Genomic DNA, 9,675 nt, shown 5'->3' on the forward strand with positions numbered 1-9,675 from the left:
TTAAAGGAACACTTTTCCGGATTTCCGCCACATTGGATTATGGTACTTGGAGTTTCAGGGAGATTGCATTCCATTTGCTGGCATCAGGGAGCTGCTATTACAATCAGGGAGACTCCCTGAACTTCAGGGAGAGTTGGGATGTCTGCCTTACCCACAACCCCAGTCATTCTCTTTGCCTTCGGTACATGGAGGAGGTGAAGTTTAGTTGTCTGAAGAAAAATTTTGATTTCATCTACAAGCAAGTTTTGGGGTATAGCTGTATTCCACGTCATTCCTTGCAGTCGGGTAGTGGTGGCTTTAAAGCAGTTAGGAACTTGTAAAGAGGTACTTACTGAGATTTCCTAACAATTGCTGCCCTAGTTTAGAAAGCCAGAGTTGGCTACTCTGTTCTTTCTTTTTCAAAGGTCTTTGTGAGGAACTGTGTCTTCTCATACCTTGTAACTGTCTACATGCCGGACAGCGGTGCAGGTAAGTGCTTTTTCTTCCAGTTGTGGAGACCATGCACTTAACTTATTAAAAACACTGCTTTTTATTGTGACATAGATAATCCTGTTGTATGGGTTACACTGGGACATGAAGCAGGCACTGTAGCATGTGTGAGAATAACATTTAAACTCTGTTAAAAAGAAAGGGTAAAATGTTTTTATTAGACTTTATTTTCTGACACATATTTTCTTGATAAAACAATACAAGTTTAAACTGAAAGTAAGGCTGAATGTTCTATTTCAGCAGCTTATTCATTTCCCCTTAGCTTTAAAATAAAACAATGCAACATTTTAAACTGTCAGGTTTGAAAAAACTGTTATTTCTGGTACTAAGTGTACCAGGAAGTAGTGCCTCTCTGTGTTGCAGCAGTAATTTGAGCCCGGCAGTTGTGGTCACATGACCGGCTTTACTTCATAACGTTTCTGAGGAAAAAGTAGTTTTTTCCATTTCTGGGCGATCCGGTCTTAATTGGTAACGGTAAGGCACCTCAGATTGAGATGTGGGGTTGCCTGAGGGGTATTTTAGAAGTTTATTTGATGTTTATTAAATGTTATTTCTTAAAGGGACATTACACACTCATTTTTTCTTTGCATAACTGTTTTGTAGATGATCTATTTATATAGCCCATAACGTTTTTTAAAAAAAAAAAAATCTATAGTTTTGCTTATTTTTAAATAACATTGCTCTGATTTTCAGACTCCTAACCAAGCCCCAAAGTTTTATGTGAATACCGTTAGCTACCTTCTCCAGCTTGCTCCTGTTTGTGTAAAGGGTCTTTTCATATGCAAAAGAAGGGGGAGGGGGGAGTGTCTTATTTCTCACTTGCAGTGGGCTTTCCAGCTACCTTTTCAACAGAGCTAAACTGGCAGCTTCTAAGTAAGTTTTTAAACAGTTTTATACTGGATTTTTATATCAGTATCTGTGCCTCTTATTCTTTATAGTAGTGTCTATTACATGCAGTTATATGAAAATGAGTGTATACTGTCCCTTTAACTTTTCTCACATAATTTTAGCTGGTGATCGATCCTAATTTGAGATAACATTTAAAGTGTATTTTTTCCTTGGCTTATTTTAATTGAATATTAAAATCTATGAAACTTATCTGTACAAGTTTATTTACTGTTTCACAACATGTCTGATATGGAGCAAGAGCCTGCTCTCATGAATTCAAGCTTATGTTTAGATGCACAAATTGCAGCTCCTATGCAATTTTGTTCTTCATGTGTCAAGAAAACCTTGCAAAATAAAGGTAAAATTTTTGAGCCTAATGTCTCTAAGGATGATGCTGTTAAAATAATACCTCATCTTTCTCCTGCTACGTTCCAAGCCTCAATGGCGTCATATGCAGTGCCCTGCGGTTCCTCTATAACTCCTAATGGAGTGTATTTAAAAGCAGAAATTGTTGCCCAGGTATCTTCAGCGGTATCTGTGGCATTAGCTGCCATTCCCAGATTACAGGGAAAACGCAAGAGGAAATCTAGAAATTCAGAAAGTAAGGGGCCTATCCTCAGTTCTGCTTCCCAAGTTGCCCTTTCTCATAAATCTGATGAGGAAGATATATCGGGACTTTCTGAGGGTGAAATTTCAGATTCAGACAGTATCTTTTTCCCCCATCTCCCATTTTTAAGAAAATGTTTCCTGTCAAGGACTCCAATAAAGACCCTTGGTATACTGTACCCAAAGTTGAAGGGGACATTTCCACTCTGGCTAAGAGAACCTCTATTCCTATTGAGGATAGCTGCTCTTTTAAGGATCTGATGGACAAGAAGTTGGAGGCTTATTTGAAAAAGATTTATGTTCATCAAGGTCTCCAATGGCAACCTGCGGTGTGTATTGCCACCGTGACCAGTGCAGCATCTTATTGGTTCAACGCCTTGTCTGATTCTCTTTAAGGTAGCGACTTCCTTGGATAAAATTCAAGATAGGATTAAAGCTCTTAAATTGGCCAATTCCTTTATTGCAGATGCCATTTTACATGTTGTTAGACTAGGAGCTAAAACTTCTAGTTTCGCTGTCCTAGCCCGCAGGGTGTTATGGTTGAAATCCTGGTGTGCAGATGTTTCCTCTAAAGTCAAGCTTCTGGTAATTCCTTACAAGGGCAAAAACTTGTTTGGACCCGGGTTTGGCAGAAATTATCTCTGATATTACGAGTGGAACAGGGTCTTTTCTACCTCAAGATAAGAAGAATAGGCCTAAAATACGTCAGAGTAATTTTCGTTCCTTTCGTAACTTCAGAGAAAAGCCTTCCCCTTCTTCTTTCAGACAGGAACAATCCAAGTCTTCTTGGAAACCCAATCAGTCTTGGAACAAGGGGAAACAATTAAAGAAACCCACAGCTGAATCCAAATCAGCATGAAGGGTTTGCCCCTGATCCGGGATCGGATCAGGTGGGGGGGCAGACTTTCTCAGTTCTCTCAAGCCTGGATACGAGATGTCCCAGATCCCAGGGTTACAAATTGGATTTCAAGACTTTTCATCCCAAAGGAAGATTCTATCTCTCAAGATTATCTGCAGACCAGATAAAGAGAGGGGCGTTCTTGAAATGTATACAACATCTTTCCTCCCTGGGAGTGATAGTTCCAGTTCCAGTGCAGGAACAGGATCTCAGGTTCTACTCCAACCTATTTGTGGTTCCCAAAAAAGAGGGGACTTTCCGTCCCATTCTAGACTTGAAGTGTCTAAACAAGTTTCTCAAAGTTCCATCCTTTAAGATGAAGACTATATGCTCCATTCTTCCTTTAGTATAAGAGGGTCAGTTCATGACAACCATAGACCTAAAGGATGCGTATCTTCATGTTTCTTTTTACAGGGACCATCACAGATTCCTGAGATTTGCCTTTCTGGACAAACATTTCCCGTTCATGGCCCTTCCATTTGGTCAAGCCACAGCTCCCAGGATATTTTCAAAGGTTCTGGGGGCTCTTTTGGCAGTGATCCGTTCTCATGGAATTGCTGTTTCACCCTACCTGGATGACATATTGGTTCAGGCGCCATCTATTCAACAAGCAAAATCTCACACAGAGATATTGTTGTCTTTTTTTCTTTCCCACGGATGGAATGTGAATCTGCAAAAAAAGCTCCCTTTCCCCTGCTACAAGAGTAGTGTTCTTAGGGACCATAATAGATTCTCTATTGATGAAGATTTTTCTGACAGAGGTTAGGAAAAACAAAATCATTTCCTCTTGCCTATCTCTTCAGGCTACTGCTTACCCTTCAGTGGCTCAATGTATGGAGGTAATCGGTCTGATGGTGGCTTCCATGGACATCATTCCTTTTGCTCGATTTCATTTGAGAGCTCTCCAGTTGTGCATGCTCAGACAATGGAATGGCGACTATGCAGATCTATATCAGAGAATAGAGTTAGGTCAGTCGTCAAGGGACTCTCTCCTGTGGTGAATTTCTCAGGAACATCTGTCTCAGGGCACATGCTTTCGGAGACCTTCCTGGCTGATCGTGACCACGGACGCCAGCCTGCTGGGGAGCAGTCTGAAACTCGTTAAAAGTTCAGGTCATTTGGACTCGGGAGGAGTCTGCTGTTCCCATCAACATCTTAGAGTTGAGGGTGATTTACAATGCTCTATTGGCTTGGCCTCAGTAGTCCTCAGCCCAGTTTATCAGGTTCCAGTCAGACAACATAACCTCTGTGGCTTAAATCAATCACCAGGGAGGAACTCGGAGTTCCTTAGCCATGAAGGAAGTTACTCAGATTCTTCAGTGGGCAGAGACCCACAATTGCTTTCTATCTGCCATCCACATTCCAGGAGTAGACAACTGGGAAGCGGATTTTCTGAGCAGACAGACTTTTCATCCTGGGCAGTGGGAACTCCATCCGGAGGTGTTTTCCAGCATAGTCCTCAAATAGGGGGTGCCGGAGTTAGATCTGATGGTGTATCATCAGAACGCCAAGCTTCCAAGGTATAGTTTAAGGTCAAGAAATCCGCAGGACGTTCTGATAGATGCTCTGCCGGTTCCTTGGTTTTTCAGGTTGGCATACCTGTTTCTTCCATTTGCTCTCCTTCCACGAGTCATTGCTCGTATCAAACAGGAGAGGGCATCAGTGATTCTAATATCCCCTGCGTGGCCTCGCAGGATCTGGTTTGCAGACCTAGTGGAGATGTCATCTCTCCCACCTTGGGACTACCTCATCCAAATCTCATTTCTCTGAAGCTGACTGCTTGGAGATTGAACGCTTAATTCTGTCTAAGCATGGTTTTTCTGAATCGGTCATTGAGACCATGATTCAGGCTTGCAAGCCTGCTAATAGAAAGATTCACCATAAATGATGTGATAAATATCTTTATTGGTGTGAATCTAAGGGCTATTCTTGGAGTAGAATTAGAATTCCTAGAATTTTATCTTTTTTTTTTCGGGAAGGATTGGAAAAGGGATTGTCAGTCAGTACCCTGAAGGGTCAGATTTCTGCTTTATCAGTTTTACTACATAAACGTTTGGCGGATGTGCCAGATGTGCAATCCTTTTGTCAGGCCTTGGTCAAAATCAGGCCTTTCTTTAAGTCTGTTGTTCCTCCTTGGAGCCTTAACCTTGTTCTTAAAGTTTTACAGCTGGCTCTGTTTGAGCCGTTGCATTCCATAGACATTAAGTTGTTATCTTGGAAAATTTTGTTTCTTGTTGCTATCTCGTCTGTTCGAAGAGTCTCGGAATTCTCAGCTCTGCAGTGTGATGCCCCTTATCTTATTTTTCATGCCGATAAGGTGGTTCTTCGTACTAAGTTAGGTTTCCTTCCTAAGGTTGTTATAATAGAAATATCAATCAGGAAATTGTTGTTCCCTCTCTGTGTTCTAATCCTTCTTCTACCAAAGAACGTTTGTTACACAATTTGGATGTTGTACGTGCTCTTAAATTCTACTTACAGGCGACTAAAGATTTTTGCCAGTCCTCTGCCCTCTTTGTCTGTTCCTCTGGTTTAGATATCAAAATAACAAGAGCATTACGTTGAGCAATGATACTATTTTAGTGGACTAACTATACATTTATAAGATGACAAGCTTTCGGAAGAATGTTTTGTTTCTCTGGGACATAAAGGTCAGAAAGCTACTGCTACTACTCTTTCTTTTTGGTTACAAAGTATAATTCGTTTGGCTTATGAGACTGCTGGACAGCAGCCTCCTGAGCGAATTACGGCTCATTCCACAAGAGCTGTTTCCTCTTCTTGGGCTTTCAAAAATGAAGCTTCTGTGGAACAAATTTGCAAGGCTGCAACTTGGTCTTCTCTACATACTTTTTCCAAATTTTACAAATTGGATATTTTTGCTTTGGCTGAGGCTTCTTTTGAGAGATAGGTTCTTCAAGCAGTAGTGCCTTCTGTTTAGGACTGCCTGTCTTGTCCCTCCCTATTTATCCGTGTCCTATAGCTTGGGTATTGGTTCCCAACAGTAATTACTCAAGCCATGGACTCACCATATCTTAGGAAAGAAAAACAAAATTTATGCTTACCCGATAAATTTCTTTCTTTCCGGATATGGTGAGTCCACGGCCCCACCCTTTATTTTAAGACAGTTGTTCTTTTGACTATAACCTCATGCACCTCTACACCTTGTGTTACTTCTTTTTATTGAAAATGGTTGTATTTTCCGTTCTATGGCCCCTATTTAACAAAGTCTGGCGGACCTGATCCGACAGTGCAGATCAGGTCCGCCAGACCTCGCTGAATACGGAGAGCAATACGCCCCCTGCAGACTCGCGGCCAATGGGCCGCCAGCAGGGGGTGTCAATCAACCCGATCATACTCGATTGGGTTGAATTGCGGCGATGTCTGTCCGCCTGCTCAGAGCAGGCGGACAGGTTATGGAGCAGCGGTCTTTAGACCGCTGCTTCATAACTGCTGTTTCTGGCGAGCCTGCAGGGCTCAAGCTCTATCTGGAGCTTGATATATATGCCCCTATATGTAATCCAGCCTGTATGTTCTTTTTCTCACCATACCTTGTTGTGGGCAATTTCTAACTCTAGATATAGCCATTACAGCAAGAAAAATTTCAAAATTTTCCCTCCAGACAAACAACAATATTGCTCTTTATTTTTCACAACCTCGCATCATACAAATTAGACAGATTATAAACCGTGAATATTGTATGTGCCACTTTTCATAAATATATGAGAACTGCTAATATATACAGGCATTTTAAAATGCCAATAGAGATTTATTACAAGAATTAGGCATTTCCAGACAACTTCTTCGCATATATTAACCCCTTAACGACCAAGGATGTACCAGGTACGTCCTGCAAAAACTGTCAGTGACAATGGACGTACCTGGTACGTCCTTGGTCTAATTGAGTGCTGGCAGCTCTCGTCCTGCAATACCCTTTTTCAAGCATCCGATGCAGAGAAAGCCACTCTGTGGCCCTCTCTGGTTTGGAAATAGCAAAGTGCTACTTGTATTTATTGCCCTATAACTTGCAAAAAAAGCAAAGAATATGTAAACATTGGGAATTTCTAAACTCAGGACAAAATTTAGAAACTATTTAGCATGGGTATTTTTTTATAGTAAATTATAAGATATGATAAAAATAATGGTATCTTTAGAAAGTCCATTTAATGGTGAGAAAAGAACGATATATAATATGTGTGGGTACAGTAAATGAGTAAGAGGAAAATTACAGCTAAACACAAACACTGCAGATATGTAAAATAGTCTATGAGATGTAAAGTAGAGCGCTGGTAAAAGATGATACCACACAACTTACAATATGAAAAGATCCTCCGTTCTTTTCAGGTTTAGTTTAGAAGGGATTAGAGTAAGTGCGCTAAAGAGCTGAAGGTATCAAATACAATCTAGATCCTTTTGGGTAGTATTTATATTAAAATTTAAAAAAAAAAAATTTTTAGGAGTATATTGACCGTCTTAAAATATATGCCTGTGCCTTATATTTATATTTTTAAGCTGCACCGTGGGGGACAATACCTCTATCTAAAAAAGGTGAGAAATAGTGTTAGTATGAGCCAATATAGAAATGATGAATATCAGTGATATTTGTTGTCATTAGTGTTAACAATTAGTTTAATACTAATTAGAGTGATCTAAACCTAGGAAAAAATCCTACTAGGAGATATCATAGAGGTGTCTCTATCTAGAGTGAATAGACTAGTGTAAAATAAAGACTGGTGAGAATTAAACTAAAAACTGGTGAAAAAATGATAATAAAAATAATAATAGGAGGGAATATCCTAAAATAAGTGTACTACGTGGTTTAACAAAAATTACAATAGTTGGCAAGGCCTAAAACCCACTAAAAAAATATGGACAAATGTGCATAATACAAAATCTATTTATTATCGAATAATTTTTTTTTAAAATTAGTTCAAATATTACAAGGGGACATCTCCCCAAAATGCAACAGTAATAAGAGATAAAAAATAAAATACTGAATGAAGCGGTCTCTGTGTGTAAGCAACAAGTCACCATGGACTGTATAAAAGAAAAATGTGTTACTTTGTTAAGAGCTCTGATAGTTCACTTTGTTCTTGAGACAGACTTGTAGACCAGAATAAAGTCTCTTACACAGATGCAATCCAAGCAATTGATACAATCTTAAAGTTTTTTGTACATATGCTATCCAAGCAATTGATACAATTTTAATGGCTGCGCAAAGTGCCGTAGATAGTGATTTTTTTCAGACAGTATTTATGCCTTAGAATAAAAGTGATTATAAACTTCCTCTTAGTTTTACACAGTCAGTTTACCTTATTTGCTTGTTTGTTTTAGTCGCTTTACCTTTTGATCTTAGACGATCCGCCGGAGACAATGTTACAAGAGTTACCTCCAGGCTGAATCAGTACGCTGCATGTGTCTTGGCGTCTGACGTCATCGGTATACTTCCCAGTAGTCAAAACAAACTTGCGGCTTAAATGGATGTAATATCCAAATGCGGTTAGAGGGCAAGTTATTACTTCTGAAACTGATGTAGTTCCCTGCACCTAGTGCTAATGCACGCAGGGATAGAATGAGCTCAGGCACAAATCTTGATAAAGCTCCCTGGTGAGTGAAACGCGTCGATCTAAGTGACTGTGCTACTTCTACAGATGATGACATCTGAATTATAAGTAATCCTAACTATTTTTGAGGTAACCCAGGTTATTCCGCAACTTGGACATTTTATTTGTGCCTGAGCTCATTCTATCCCTGTAGAAGTAGCACAGTCACTTAGATCGACGCGTTTCACTCACCAGGGAGCTTTATCAAGATTTGTGCCTGAGCTCATTCTATCCCTGCATGCATTAGCACTAGGTGCAGGGAACTACATCAGTTTCAGAAGTAATAACTTGCCCTCTAACCACATTTGGATATTACATCCGTTTAAGCCGCAAGTTTGTTTTGACTACTGGGAAGTATACCGATGACGTCAGACGCCAAGACACATGCAGCGTACTGATTCAGCCTGGAGGTAACTCTTGTAACATTGTCTCCGGCGGATCGTCTAAGATCAAAAGGTAAAGCGACTAAAACAAACAAGCAAATAAGGTAAACTGACTGTGTAAAACTAAGAGGAAGTTTATAATCACTTTTTTTCTAAGGCATAAATACTGTCTGAAAAAATCACTATCTACGGCACTTTGCGCAGCCATTAAAATTGTATCAATTGCTTGGATAGCATATGTACAAAAAACTTTAAGATTGTATCAATTGCTTGGATTGCATCTGTGTAAGAGACTTTATTCTGGTCTACAAGTCTGTCTCAAGAACAAAGTGAACGATCAGAGCTCTTAACAAAGTAACACATTTTTCTTTTATACAGTCCCTGGTGACTTGTTGCTTACACACAGAGACCGCTTCATTCAGTATTTTATTTTTTATCTCTTATTACTGTTGCATTTAAAAAAAAATTTTAGTCAATAAGAAATAGATTTTGTATTATGCACATTTGTCCATATTTTTTTAGTGGGTTTTAGGCCTTGCCAACTATTGTAATTTTTGTTAAACCACGTAGTACACTTATTTTAGGATATTACCTCTCTGGTGCCAACACTATCACATAATATTCATATAATTAAATTTTATTTATATCCTTATTTGCATTGTATTCACACTTAGTAGCCATTAAAAATTTTATTTTTATTTTTATTATCATTTTTTCACCAGTTTTTAGTTTAATTCTCACCAGTCTTTATTTTACACTAGTTTATTCATTCTAGATAGAGACACCTCTATGATATCTCCTAGTAGGATTTTTT

This window comes from Bombina bombina, chromosome 3 (assembly GCF_027579735.1).
Source record: "Bombina bombina isolate aBomBom1 chromosome 3, aBomBom1.pri, whole genome shotgun sequence".
Taxonomy (NCBI): Eukaryota; Metazoa; Chordata; class Amphibia; order Anura; family Bombinatoridae; genus Bombina; species Bombina bombina.